General features: G+C 40.5%; 1 protein-coding gene and 1 pseudogene across 3 annotated transcripts in view; both read left to right on the top strand.

Annotated features, from left to right (window-relative positions):
* GRIP1 (glutamate receptor interacting protein 1) overlaps nt 1-15,690 on the top strand; it is a 656,016-nt gene that overhangs the window by 128,337 nt on the left and 511,989 nt on the right. The gene's annotated exons all lie outside the window — the stretch shown is intronic.
* Nucleotides 4,792-5,350, top strand: LOC112922238 (large ribosomal subunit protein uL6 pseudogene; annotated as a pseudogene).

Raw genomic sequence — 15,690 nt, 5'->3', positions numbered from 1 at the left:
ACTGTTAACCAGAGACCAAATAACCATGTGTCAAGAGTGTTATTGATGGGATTCCTGTGTCACCAGAGAGACTGAGACCAAATAACCTCCATTGGGGGTTCCAAAGCTAAGATTTTAAAGGTGGGGGCCGATGAATCAGCTGATGTACTTTCTAGTCCACTTAGGAAGTGGGACTTTGGGCAAGTCGCCCTCTCAGGGTCTCCTCATTCACAAAGTTGGCTCTACCTATCCTGAGTGGATTATTTAAAAAATCCTATGAATTCGTGTACCATCTTGTCTTAGCATGTTGTTAAGGTGCAATTGCTTTAACTGCACATTCATTAAGTGCCCTCTTCACTGAAGACTGGACTCAGCATTGTGCTTTAAGCCAATACATTATTGTTTTCCTTAGAAACTTTTTTTGGGGCGGCCTGGGTGGCCCAGGGCATGATCCTGGGGTCCTGGGATTAAGTCCCACATCAGGCTCCCTGCATGGAGCCTGCTTCTCCCTCTGCCTCTCTCTCTCTCTCTCCTCTTTGTGTCTCTCATGAATAAATAAATAAAATCTTAAAAAAAAAGAAACATTTTTGAGGGGGGATTGTATTTATTCAAATGAAAAAGGAGACTCTGATATCATATATGGAAAGTTTTACTAAATAAAAGTAAATTTATATTTCTTTCTACGGAATATTTAAGGCAAGCAATTTTTCTGATAAAAACACACCCTTTTTAGGGTTAAGACATTATTCCTTCTGTTGAATTTTAGATGGTTGGAATTTACAGGGTGATGTTTATGAGCCTTTATTCATGTTGATAAGGAGAAGATTCTCATCACAACTCTCTATAATTTGCTTTTTAGCTTTGTAGAAACTGAATCAATAGTCTGTGATGGCCAGGATGATTTGCCTGCTTCTCAAGGACTATTCAATTAGCTTGGATTAATTTTGCTAGAAGCAGTTAATTTTTAACAGAAATTAATGACATTTTTATTCTGGAAACATGTTCTTCCATTTTAATACACAGGACGTGGTTGACTGCCTTCACAGGTTGCACTGACATCTTTAGGACAATAGTGCTCACTATGCCAATTGATGTAATTTTGTCCTTTTGGGGATACTTGGCCACAACCAGGAGGGAAAGTGAAGAATTGGAGAACAAACACTGATTGTGCACCTACTGTGTGCCAGAATGTTTATATTATGTTCACAGTATTGAGGAGTGTGTAGCACACTGCCTCCATGAAATTGAAGTTCTGGGATGTTGATTAACATTCCAAAGATTCTAAATTCAATAAGCCATGGAGGTGAGATTTGGATCTAGATTTCTCTGATTCTTTCTTTTTTTTTTTTTTTTTAAGATTTTATTCATTTATTCATGAGAGACACACACACACACACACACACACACAGAGGCAGAGACACAGGCAGAGGGAGAAGCAGGCTTTTTGCAAGGAGCCTGACATGGGACTCGATCCTAGGACTCCAGGATCACGCTTTGGGTGGAAGGCAGGCACTAAACTGCTGAGCCACCCAGGGATCCCAACATTTCTCTGATTCTAATGCCCGTGCCTCTATTTTTGCCACAAGTCTGTCCTAACCAGGATGAGCTCCAGAGATGATCAGTTCTTGGCCCAAATATGAATGTGCAACACCCCTCCCCAATATACGCACATACCACACACACACACACACACACACACACACACACACACACGGTACACTGGTTGTTATCCACAGTTATCTTCACCTTTACTGTGGTGCCTTTGAAAAAAATTAGAACCAAAAAGGTATACACAGGCTGATTTTTTTCTACTAAGGAGATTTTGCTGTTTCTTATACCTTTGGAAACTGACTATATCAAACAAACTGTATTATAATCTTTGAGGGAAAACAGGAAAATGAAAGAAATATTACTCTCCTTTGTAAGCATCTGACATCCTAAGATAGTGAAAGCAGGTAGCCTTACATGCACATTTTGTTTTATATAAAGACATCTGAAAATAATATTGCAGAATATATTTTATATATATTATATATATATAAAGTATATTTTAAAGTATTTTTTTAAGATTTTATTTATTTCACAGAGAGAGAGAGAGAGAGAGAGAGAGCACACAAGCAGGGGGAGAGGCAAAAGGAGAGGGATAAGAGACTCTCCCCTGAACAGCGAGCCAGACATGGGGCTCGATCCCAGGACCCCAAGATCATGACCTGAGTCGAAGGCAGACACCCAACCAACTGAGCTCCCCAGGCGCCCTGGTATTTTTAAAATTTCTGCATAAAGTATAGTTACATTTTAAGTGAGAGAGTGCGAAGTACATTTGTAAACTTGTAAACTATCAGTTATTTTCCCTTTATATCTGCAAAAGTCTTATTTTTCTCCCCAGACAAAAGCTTTAATGTTTTTAGGTAAAAGAAGACATGACCCTTTTGTCGCTAGAGTTAAAATTGTGCTGATGGGCTATTTCTACGTTGTGTGCCCTAGTTGAAATGGCACACAGGACTTAAACTGTGTACATCTCATTCTTGGCTCTGACCTCAAGGCCTAGTTTATACTCAATTACTGTATTTGCCAGGAAATGTATTGGAATTTATCGATTTTCATATTCCTGTCTCTCCTACTGGCCTGAGAACAATTTGAAGCCAGGGACTTATTCATTTTTTAGATCCCTAGAGCCCAGGATGTATTAAGTCCTTAATAAATGTTTGTTGATTGTTGACTGCATTATAACTGGATGACTTATTCATCCAACCCATCTCCCAAAGGAAAGTTGGTCTTGACTAAAGGAAGTGCTCTTGGCTTTGGAACCAGCACGGAGTAGTTGAACTTCAGAGTCTCTACCTCTCCTGTGATTTACACATGCCAGTCTGCCACGGATACATAAATTGTACTTTTTTTTTCTTCTTTTTTTTTAAATGGAGCTATAATTGACATATAATACTGTGCAAGTTTAAGGTGAACCACATGTTGATTTGTTACATTTATATATTGCAATATGATTATGGCCATAGTGTCAGCTAACACCTTTAGCATGTCCTTTCTTTCAAATAATCATTTTATATTTTCCCTGAGATGGGGTGCCTGGGTGGCTCAGTCAGTTGAGTGGCCAACTCTTGGTTTTTGGCCCAGGTCATGATCTCGGGGTCCTGGGATCTAGCCCTGTATTGGGCTCTGAACTCAGCTCTTGAGTTTGCTTGTGGATTCTCTCTCTTCCCTACCCCAGTTTGGTCTCTCTCTCTCCCTCTCTCTCTAAAATCAATCAATCAATCAATCAATCAATCTTTATTTCCTCCCTAAGGTTAAAACTTTGCCTTCTTTGAAGACACCACTTCTTTAGCAAACTTCTCCAATGAGGGTCATGCCTTCTTTCATTTCTCCATATCCAGAGAGGCTGATATCAAATCTACAGAATTCTTCATACACCCATGGACTGATGCTACTAATAGAAATATACTAGCCTTCATATGTAATTTTATTTTATTTTATTTTTTTAAAAAATTTTATTTATTTATGATAGTCACAGAGAGAGAGAGAGAGAGAGAGAGAGAGAGGCAGAGACAGGCGGAGGGAGAAGCAGGCTCCATGCACCAGGAGCCCAATCTGGGATTCGATCCCGGGTCTCCAGGATCGCGCCCTGGGCCAAAGGCAGGCGCCAAACCGCTGCGCCACCCAGGGATTCCCATATGTAATTTTAAATGTTCTATTAGCCACATTAAAAAAAGAGTGAAAAGAAATAGGCGAAGTTAATTTTAATTATACATTTTATTTAGTCTAATATATCCAAAAATTATTTTAACATGTAGCTAATATAAACACTTCTTCCCCTTTAGAGGGGGGGGGCATGAGTTGTTGGGGGAGGGCAGAGGGAGAGGGAGAGAGAGAATCCCAAGCAAGCTCCCGGCCTGGCCCAGAGCTTGATATGGGACTTGATCCCAGGACACCGAGATTACAACTTGAGCTGGAATCAAGAGTTGGATGCTTAATGTACTGAGCCACCCAGGCACCCCCAACATAAACATTTCTAATGATATGTGTTACTTTTCTTATTCACAATAAGTCTTTCAAGTCTGGCATTCATTCAACACTTTTACAACACGCCTCAGTTCAGACTAGCCACATTTCAAGTGTTTACTAGCCTCTCGTGTCTAGTGGCTACATTTTGGGCAGTTTAACCTCTTGTTCCCATGAAATTTCTCAATATTTCAGAGCCTTTCTCTTATACCGCCTGTTTTCCATAACCTTTGCTGGGACCAAGAAGATAATTTCTCACTTTTCAGAGTTATTGAGGCATCGGTTGTTTTACAGTTTCCCCATTCCTTTCCGTGTTGTCATCTTTGTAGATTCTAGTATCTGTGATCTCTCTCTCTCTCTCTCTCTCTCTTATGTCATTTCCACTTGACCTGTCATCATCATCTCCATTCTTTGATCCTTATCATCCCTCAAATCTCTTAACCTTCAAAGCTCCTCTCTCTGACCACAGTTCCTAGCATTCTGTTACTACCTATACCATACCTTTGCTCCTAATCATTCTCAACTGTGGGGGAGTAACTTTTACAATTATTTCAGATATGAGCAAGTGGATTACTTAATTAAGCTGCTGTGCCTACCTGACCTCAAAAAAGCTAATCCTTGATTCATTTGTGAAATATTTATTAATATTCATTTTTGAGCTATTTGTTATGGACTTATAGATGTTGAATGTAAAGCTGTGGACAAACAGCAAAGGTCCTTGCCCTCATGGAGCTTCCATTCTCCTGAAAAAATAGATGAGAAAGAAGCCTTTGTCTTCTCTCTGCCACATCTACTGCAAAAATGAAGACCATCCGCAGCAATCAGACTATCAACATTCCTGAAAATGTCGACATCACGCTGAAGGGACAGACCATTACTGTGAAGGGCCCCAGAGGAACCCTGTGAAGAGACTTCAATCACATCAATGTAGAACTCAGTCTCCTTGCAAAGAAAAAGAAGAACCTCCGAGGTGATAAATGGTGGGAAACAGAAGAGAGCTGGCTACTGTTTGCACTCTCTGTAGTCCTGTATAGACCATGGTCAAGGGCGTTACACTGGGCATCTGTTACACAATGAATGTCTGTGTGTGCCCCATCCATGGTGTTACTCAGGAGAATGGTTCTCTTGTTGAAATCTGAAGTTTCTTGGGTGAATAATACATCCGCAGGGTGTGGATGAGGCCAGATGTTGCTTATTCAGTATCTCAAGCCAAGAGTTTAAGTTAATTCTTGAAGGAAATGAATTGAACTCAGCTACGTTGATTCAGCAAGTCACAACAGTTAAAAACAAGGATATCAGAAAATTTGGGGATGGTGTCTATGTTTCTGAAAAAGGAACAGTTCAGCAGGCTAATGAGTAAGGTCTAAGTTGTCTAGTTACAGTTGATACAGAAACAGCAATATGCTAGATGATTTTTCAGATATTTATTTATTTATTTATTTATTTATTTATTTATTTATTTATTTATTTATTTATGAGAGAGAGAGAGAGAGAGAGAGAGAGAGAGGGAGGGAGAAGCAGGCTCCATGCAGGGAGCCCGATGTGGGACTTGATCCTGGGACCCCGGGATCACACCCTGAGACCAAGACAGATGCTCAACTGCTGAGTCACCCAGGGATCCCTATTTATGATATTTTAAAGATGCAACAAATGCTATAGTGATTTGAGGGGGAAAAAGCCATTGTCATATATAGTAAATTAGTTCATGATGAATGTCATGGAGTAAGATAAAGCAGAGAAGGGAGTGACCAAGTGTCACAAATGGGTTTTAGATTATAGGTCACCTGGGCAGTGAGGATTAACAGAACCATGACATTTGGGTGGGAAAGCCTTGGAGAAAGTTAGTGTAAGGCATGCAGATCTCTGAGAGTAGGGTGTTCCAGGTAGAGGGAACAGCAAGGGCAAAGACCTTAAACCCACCTGTAAACCATTGCTCATAAGAGAAGCCTACAGATGAAAATGATTCAGAGGAAAAATTGCTCATTGGCTTCTCCAGACTGAGGCCTCCTGGGAGCAGTGTGAAGCTGAGAAATGGAAAAGCCCCTGAGTCCAGCTCCTCTCCCTGATGGGAACATTGATACTCAGAGCAGTTATGTGGCTTGTTCAAGATCACAGGGCTATTCAATGCCAGGTTTGACTCTGGACCCAGGTTCCCTGACACCGGGCCTGGCACTTTGTATTCATGCGGAATAAAGATGGTGATTGTGTGGCTACCATAGCAGGAGAGCGTGATACTGTAGTGCAGTTGTGATGCTAACCATCCCGAGGAGATTCCACGGGTTAAGGACAAAATTCCTCAAGGCTGTCCTCACTTCAGATGCCAGCTGCAAACTTGGGGGGGCCCCAGGCCACTGGCACTTCTGACTAACTGGCTATAAATTCAGGATATCTTCAACCGCCTCAGGTTTGATAATTCACTAGAACAACTCACAGAAAACAGGAAAGCATGACACCTACAGTTACATTTTTTTATTATAAAGGAGACAAATCAGAACTGGCCAAATGAAAAGACATATAGGGCAAGGTCTGGAAGGATCTTGGACACAGAATTTTCACGTGCTCTCGCTTTGGAATCAGGACACATTGCCTTCCAGACAAATCAATGTGATCACCTACCAGGAAGCTCATCAGAGCCTTGGCTCGAGGTCCCAACCCTCTTGTCCCACCGTTGGCCTTTCTACACTGCCTGCCCCCCTCCTGCACCTGTCCTGGGGCCCCCTGGAGCCGCTTCGTTAACATAAACCCTGGTGTGGTCAGAGGACCTACTGTGAATAACAAGGACATTCCTGCCTCTCCATTCCAAATTTAGAAACTCAGTCCCAGGAACCTGGGACAGAGACCAGACACATTCTTTATTATACAACAGACAGCAATTCAAAAATAATTTGACATATGAATCTTCCTACAATATAGCCGACCCAGAGATAAGAAGGAAGCAGCTGAGGCGAGAAACCTCCTGACTCGGAGGGGCATAGCCACAATCAGAGCTGAAGTTCATCTTTGAGTTAGAGGGGCATAAAGTCCTGGTAAATGAGCACGCGTGAGCTCATCTCTTTCCTCTGGGTCTCTTCTGGAGGACAGGGCATTGGAGATGGATTTAAATTGCTCAGGATAAAGTTGATGTCACCCACTCCTGCTTGAGGGCTCTGACAATTCCCTTTTCATTACCTCATAGGAGAAGGAAGATCTTTGCTAATGAAGTTCTTTCTGGTGTCTCCTGGGCAGAGGGTAAATCTCATAACAAATATTTGTTCAGTTGCTTACTCTGTTTCCTCTATCAACTTCCATGATCCCTGTAGGATTTTTCAAGTTTAAACAAGCATTCGCTTGTGTTTCATATCTAGTTAGAACAAAAAGCTACGTACGTAAGCAGCTTGTGTTGAAAAATAAGAAAAACATTATAAACTTCACTCACTGAAAGCTATGAAAATGTTGTCCCTCCCTTTCTTCTACGCTGCCCATAAAACTCTATTACAAATTATAAAAAGAAGAAGACAAACATTAGATCGAGTGGAGAAATACTCTTTGGCGGAGGGATACTTGGTAACTTGTCATTTGCTATTTTTACTCTAAAAGTCTGTCGAAGTATGTTTTTTAAATATGTTCAAGCATGTATTCAGGGAACATGCCTTTTGGTGTCTGCCGTGTGCAAGGCAGTGTGTGAGACACTGGTCCCCAGACATGACCAGGACTCTGTTGCCCCTTTCAGGTCTCCTGTGAGATGATTACAATGCACTGTAGGTTGAATTACTGGTTTTTTTTTCTTCTGCATTGTGCGAGCACAGAAGAAGAGAACTGAAGGGCCCCCAGGGAGGAGAGATACAAAGGTCAGAGAAAGTTTCTTGGAGGAGGTAGTACCTGAACTAAGTATGAAAGGATGAATAAGTGCTTTGCCTGGTGGAGTGTGGCCGATGCGAGGTGGTGTGTTAAGCAGGAACCAAGACCTGGAGGTGAGATGGAGCTGCAATGGGGAAACAAAAGCAATTCTGTGAAATAGAAAGTACCTTGTTGAGAAGTGACCTGGAAAGATGAGAAGTGATCACCTTGTATGCCACAGTAAGTAGATCTTGGAGATCTTTTAGAAGATGAGCTCAAGGACAAGAAAGCACCATTCAGAGCAAGATGCTCTTAAGGGAGAAGGCAAACCCAACAGGGGACGTGTTAGTTCACTTTGGGACAAGGAGTGGCGCTGCTGGGGGAATGGTGGTGGGGTTAGGAATGGAAAAAGAAGACATCTGTGAAAGGTAACAAGGTCTGCAAGGGAGCAAACTGCTGTAAGGAGAAAAAAAGCTCAAGGAATATTATATGAATCTGGTAAGATTTAGGTCTGGGCTGTAGTTTAATGCTGTGCAGAATAGAAGTTGCTTAGTGACATGTTTGGATCCCTGATACTGTTCAAATATTTCTAAGATTTCGGAAGGGGGGGCAGATTTCACTTTGATGAATCAACATTGCCACACTATATTTGTAGGTGGAACATTGGTATATCCATTCGTTGAAACGTGAGATCCAAGCAGTCAGAGATGTCACTTTCTTCATTTCGTTTCAATATGGTGTCTTCAGAGCCTATAACGGTGGCTTGTACCTAGTAGGGCCTCAGTTCATTTCTGTTGAATGAACCAAACACGCGGAAACTAAGATGAGTACCCTGGTGAAAGTGCATAGGGGAAGAAGTAAATAACAGATATTATGTGTTTAATATGATAAGTGAATTTTAAAACCAACAAAATGCTAAGCTGAGCTAAGCTATCCTAAGACTAGAGTTATGTTTGGGGAAAATGTCAGCAGTCATTTCCATATAACATAAGACAGAATTTATTTTTAGTTTAATTACATACGGTGATCTCATCTTTTATTGTAGATTTCTCTGGAGAATTAACATGTTGATGATCCTGAACCCTTGTGCAGCTCCTCTGGGAAGAGCTACTATCTTGGTCATGCCTTTAAATTGGAGAAGTGGTACCTTGTATTGACTACTCAAAAAAAAAAAAGGTTAGGTCAGATCATCAAAAGTAAATTTGTTCTGGAAACTTATGGTAGGCCAACATGGATACTTCTGGATACTTCTCAGTATCCAGAAGGAAGATTAGACTAAAGGCTAAAGGATGCCACACGTAGGAAAGATTATTAATAAAAATGAAAGTTGTAGCCTGTAGGAATAATATCATCCCTTGCTAGGCTCACTGCCCCTAAACCACATGGATAATCTATGAGTCTTTTTCTCCCTCTGATTTTAGCCTTTTGAGCTAATGTCTTAGATATTGTTTCTTTAGCATACATAATCTCTATTCTTCTGCCCACTTGATTGAGAGATCAATTCAGTGTCCACCTAAGGGATGTATTTGCTTAAGTCTCGGAGCCTGGTATATAGGGGTCCTCAATAAATACTCATTTGAGTGAGTCCCTCCGCCTACTTTTTTTTTTTTTTTTTTTTGAGAGAGAGAGAGAAAGAGAGAGGAAGAGATGAGTTGGTGGTGGGGAGAGGAAGACAGAGAATCTTAAGTGGGCTCCATGCCCAGAGCAGAGCCTAACATGTGGCTCGATCTCACCACCCTGAGATCGTGACCTGAGCCAAAATCAAGAGTTGATGCCTAATAGCCTGAACCACACAGGTGCCCCTGAATGAATCTCTCTAAAAGTTAAAATATTTAAGCAGTTGCTGGATGATTCTGATGATTCATTTCTGGGGCGAGAATTAATTCTTAGAGTGGTAGAGTTTCCAATTTGGTACCTTTCTCAAATGACTAATGAAGTAAAAACAATTAAGTACCAGTAGGTGGTTAGACTAATGGGGTGAATGTCTGCTAGTTTGTGCTTGTGTTGCTCCTGGATGGATGGAATCCTCATGAGGCTCTCTTTGGGGTTGCAGATTTTAATGGAGGCACACAATACTCCTAGTTTTTGGGTTCCACTGCCTTTACCAAATTTGCTTGTGTTTAAGAGCCTTTATGTTTTCATGTAGTCTTGCTGGGTTGTGGTTGAAAAGAATAGCTTTTTGATGTTTTCAGAAGGTAAGATATGAAAGGAAGTATTAAAGGATTTGTCTTCACCTATAAAAATACATATATTTTGTTTTCCAGTAATCTTGCTATTCAGTGGGTGTGGTAATGTCTAGCTAGCAAACTATATACAAATTGACTGTTTTATTTAGTTGTAGGAAGCCTTTAGAATTTGGCATATAACCTATAGTTGATATTGGGGCTGTATGACAATTTAACAAAATATTAAAAATAGTAGTCCAACAATTCCATGGTGATTTAGCAGAATTAAGGAAGAAATTTTGGGGTGCAGTGTTAGAAAGCTCATGGAGCCCTTCTTCACTGATATTTTATCCAATATTCTCAGATTTCTAATTTCTGAGATGGAATTCTCCCCCTCATTCTTCTGGTGTCCTTTTATTTTAAAAAGGATGTGCTTAAAAAAAAAAAAAAAGATGTGCTTACTGGTTACACTCACTATTTTCTAAACCCATGATAGTCTTCCAAAAAAAGAAAATTAGGACAATTACTTTTACTTACAGATTTAAATAGTGCTTGCAGATTTTAACATCTCTCTTAAAATATTAAAATCGATGACTACTCCCTATTTCTCCCCTGTATTTCACTGTCAGGCTTCTTCCACAATAAGCCCTGGTTTCCCTTTCTTCATCATTCTACTCATTGCTTAATCACCTGCCAGAGTGATCCTCTTTGTTATCCTTCTGAAAATCTCAAGGACATCAGGAGCCTCCTAATCATGCAGTATTCATTCTTTTTTCTAGATGAAATCATTGATTTTGATGGTCACCCCATTGCAGTATTTCAGTGCTCCCTCTGCCACAAGTCATCTCTGTGGAATGACATAGTTACTGCTTAGCCCTCCGACTGCTGCTTCTTTCTCCCTCTTTCTCCGGTCCTTCAATTTAACAGTGTTTAAGGGTTCCTGACCCCTTGCTTTTTCCTTTTGTTCGATTTCCTGTTAAGACACTTTAATTCTGGTCCATCTACTTTCAGTGTCCATTTAAAGGCAGCGAATTCAGGAAACAAGGCAGAACTTAATGGAGAGGGGCCTGGAGGGGGGTGCATTGCATTTTAGGAAATTTTTACCCCGTGCATGCTGGTGGTTGTGGTTTTTCCTAGACTTCTGAGCTCCAGAACTAGGAGAAGATTCCAATACCTAGGTCCACTAGAGCTACTCTGAATTAGCCTAGAGCCTTAGAGCCAGGTTAGATCTTGTACATCAATCCTCCCTTTGCTTTACATCTGAGATGAGACTTGCTCCCTGGCAGACAGCCCCGAGGAGGGCCAAGAGCTCTCTGAATTATCTATTTGGTCAATATAGTATCTGGATAGACCTGCCCTCCTTCTAGGTTGAAAACACAGGGACCCCTAAATTTATAGCCCACAACATAATGGTGCAGGTTAAAGGAAAGAAGTCTCAAGCTGAAGAATCAGAGGAAGAGAGTACATTTGAATATGATTTATTACAGGAAATAGCATACTATTTTGAATAACAGACATCCTACCTTGGGTACAAAGAGGCAGAGAATCTCAGTGAAAGAGCATAAAGCTCAGAGGAAATAACGGTTTGAGGTGGAAAAGAGAACCTGGATGAGCAAAAAATGACAAGGGAAAAAACACAAGTGATATGACAGGATTCAGATTTGCGTTGGAGTATGTAAGGAACAGAATTGACATAAGGGAAAATAGAGCCAATTAGGAGTAGGATAACCGAACAATGGTCTTCTAGAATATAGAGAAAAAGGGCACCGAGATGAGAAGGGCAAATGAGCAGCTGGCTGAAGGCGAGGACTGAGTTTAGAGGTCCACCCTGTGTTAGGATCTGGGAATACTAATGTTTGAATAAGACAGGGTCCCTGTCCTCAGTGTCCTCACAAGCAAGTCGGGTAAATAGAGCAAGGGGAGGCTTCCTGAAAGTTGTCAGATTTGAGTTGTTCTTAGGATGGGTAATACTTGAGCAGGCAAAGGTGAAGGAGCAGAGACATTCTAAGTATGTGGCGGTTTGGGTAGAGGTAGAGAGGTGGGAGAGTGCATGGTATTCATGTACTATCAAACAGCATCTTTCAAGCATCTTCCATGTGTGAACCCCCCAACTGTAGCAGGAGCAATGAGCAAGACAGAAAGGATCTGTTCTTCTGTGGGATTTATATTCAAGAGGGAGGAAAGCAAATGATGTACAAGGGGAGAAATATGTAAGATAATTTCATATTGTGATATAGCCTATGAATCTGATTGGCAAGGTAGAGCTTAACCCGGGGCAGGAGAACCAGTTCAGGTTAGATGGCTAGGGAAAGCCTCCTCCCTAAGGGGGTGACATTTGAGCTGAGACAGGGATGCTGGGATGAAACCATCCATGCAGAGAGTTGGAAGAGCCTTCTAGAGGAAAGACATAGCAAATGCAAAGGCACCAAAGCTAGGAAATAAATGTTATGCATTGCTAATTTTAAATGCACTTGCAATATGGTGTCTATTATAATAGAAGTATTTTTATCTGATTTTTGCTATTTATTATCCTTTCCTGCTTTTCAGGTTGAGGAGGCATTATACGTGTTCATAAGTGTTTTTCTTTCCTTCTGATATAAAATTCTTACTTTGTTCCCATCGAAGGAACTCTTTAAGAATAAGGCAAAAATTAATTAAACTATTCTTAAAATGTCAAAAAAAAAAAAAAAAAAAACAACAAGAACAACTTATTAAACTTGTCTTGGCCTCAGTTCTCTGATCTGTGACATGAGGGTAATGGTCAGTAACTGTATGCTTGTACATACGGCTGTACACCATCTACCCCTGGAGAGACACAGTGGCGTATCAGTAGTTTCAACCCAAAGCCACAGGATCGACACTGGGCAACTTTCTGCACTTTCAGTTTCACTAAGGGTTTGAGGAAAATTATTTGTAAATAATATGATGCACTAGAACACAAATTTCCCTTGCATTTTTAAGTTTAAAAAGTAAAATGTTAAAGATATGTTCATGCTTTTTCACAGGCCACTTTATTTCTGTACTCATGAAAATGCTTCCATCGTGCACGTCAGTAAAAAAGTTTGAAAAGCATTAATCTAGACCCTGAAGTTTTTCAGCTACAAGTCTGTGATCCACTCTTCTTTTAAAAGTTCTTCATTCTTGAGTTATTTATTGTTAACCTCTTTCCCTCTGTGACTGAATGAATAATCGAATGTCGATTGTTTCATATTGCCTTTAAGGGCGCTCCTTTCAATTCAGAGAAAGAACTTCAAACCAAAGTATTTCTAAGAGTTCTGGATAGTATTAAATATCGTTTGGAGGGAGGGAAGAGCACCTTATGGATTATTTGTTGCAAATATTGTTTTACCTCAGAACCGTATACAGATGCCTCATTTTCCAACTGGGTCTCAGAAGAAATATGCTGTCCTTATGATTGGAATTTACATTAAAAATATAATGTATTCAAAAGCATATTTTCTTCTCTCCTGGTTTGGGGTTCAACCAATGGCTTCCAATGATCATATCAGGATATTTTTAATTATAAGTAACAGATAACCCCACGTAAACTGGCATAAGCAATAAGCAGAGATACTATCACACATAACCAGAAGCCAGAAGTAGGGTAGTCCCCATTCCATTTTACTAGGATGTCAGCTCTGTTTCCTTCCATGTGTCACCTTTTTTCTCAAGCTGGCTTCTACCGTGGTCACAAGATAATCACCTATACTGGCAGCGGTTGTCCTTAACTGTAGTGAAAGAAAGGGCTTGTTCTCCTCCTAAGGCTGAACATTCTTTCCTCCAGTCTGATTGGTTAACTTGAGTCATATGCTCACCCTTGAGCAATTAATACAAAGGCTAACGAGATGAGCATGGGAACTGTAGGCTATCTGGACTTAGCCTTGGGTCTGGGCATGGGATGGGTTTCCCTTAAGGACTGTGGCTGCCCTCAGAGGGGGAAAAACCTGACTTAAGTCATGGCTCCATTAGGGAAGAGGAAGGAGAAGGTTAGATAGTGTGTGACACTCCTATAAGGTAGGAGTCTTTAGAAATGACTAAAAATCTTTCAGCAAGAAGTTCGGTTTGTTCTTTACTGGTGACAATTGAGTTCTTTTTTTTTTTTTTTTTTTTTTGACAATCGAGTTCTAAGGAGCATCAGTTTCCTTCCTGTGAACAGAAAAAGAGAGGTCCTGAAATGTCTTAATTAGAAAATATTTATTGGGTTCGCACCATGTTTCAAGAACTGAAATCCATGAGGTAGTCACATAAACACTTAATACTAGTGACAGGAATGGCCAAGAGCACAGGGTCATGTCTTATTGATCTTATTCACCTTTAATCAGTATCTGCTCAATGATAAGCTCTCTGGGAGTGGGAGCTTTTCCTACTGCTTTGCTCCCAGTGAATTCTTCAGCACCTGAGGTACTGCTTGACACGCAGTGAGCATGCCACACATACTTATTGAAATAATGTTTATCAGAACCAAAATCATTAATGATTTCTGAAAGGACAGTGGAGTAGTAGAGCATGTCCAACAGAAGCTTAGTCACATGCTCAAATAGGTGGAAGATTCTCTGTAAGGTAAGAAGCCTGAGGAGGTAAATTAATTCTTTCTCACTTGGAGGGTGTCAGCGTGTAATGAAGAACTTCTGATGCCCAAAGAGCTCTGAGACCTGATGTAATGGAACAAGTTAGGTGATGTCTACGTGGAAGGAAGCATTTTACTTGACAGGAATATTTAGCACAGCACCTCACACCTAGCACATATTCAATAAATAAATAATGAATGAGAGAATAGTGAGCTTTCTAATTAGATTTGGGAAAATAGTATGACTAGATTAAATAGTTCATATCCAACTGTGCCTTCACACATTTTTTTTCTTTGCTTTTTGTGGTGTGATTCGTGGTAATATTAGCTTTGTTATTTTAATGGAGAGCTGTATTTCTAATGGAAAAATGTAACTTAGTGAAATGTGCTTTGATTCACTATTCCACGTCAAAAGTCTGATTCTTTGGAGCAGAGATGCATAGATTTTGTACCTAACAAAATTGCCTCCTTAGTGTCTGACAGCGAATAACCTCAAGGCCTGCCAACCAAGTATGCAAATTGATGTCTAAAATTATAGAATAGTTTGATGGCATATTTGGAAAGGACTGGAAAGACCGTCTTGGTCCAACCCGTCCCAATCTGGAGATGGAAAACCTGAGCTCGGACAAGCAGGGTGATGGCCTCCTATTTCAGGGCTGGGTCAGGGGTAGAGGTGGAAATCGAACTCAGGTTTCTCAACTGAACTGCACTAGTTTGACCACGTGAGAAATTAGGGATAATGGAGAGCAGCAGGCTTATTTTAAAAGTTTGATTTTAGGTAGTGGCAGGCTTGGAGCTACGGGGGTCTTGCAAGTCCTGAATAGACCTTTATTTTGCTAATGGGCCATTTGGAATAGGAGGGAAAAAAATTAAAGTAGCAGTCTCCTTAGGTGGTGGAGAACATTATTCCATGTAAAAGACTGCAGTTATTATCAGAGGAACTGGTAACATTGACCGTAAAACACTGAGAAATTTCAACAAAAACTCCTCAGTGAGTCCTTGAGAAGAACATTGTGAGGTAATAACTTTGCTAACATTGAGAAAGGAGGCATTCCTTTGAGAATGCTGTTTTATTTGCCTGTGCTTGAATAGAGTCTGTCAATTTGCCTCTTCTCATTATTCCTACATTAATATGTCTAATAAACCTAGTCT

Source organism: Vulpes vulpes, chromosome 16, assembly GCF_048418805.1.
Source record: "Vulpes vulpes isolate BD-2025 chromosome 16, VulVul3, whole genome shotgun sequence".
In the NCBI taxonomy this organism is placed as follows: domain Eukaryota; kingdom Metazoa; phylum Chordata; class Mammalia; order Carnivora; family Canidae; genus Vulpes; species Vulpes vulpes.
The sequence above is the reverse complement of the archived record's forward strand: the minus strand, read 5'-3'. Positions and strand labels throughout refer to the sequence as shown.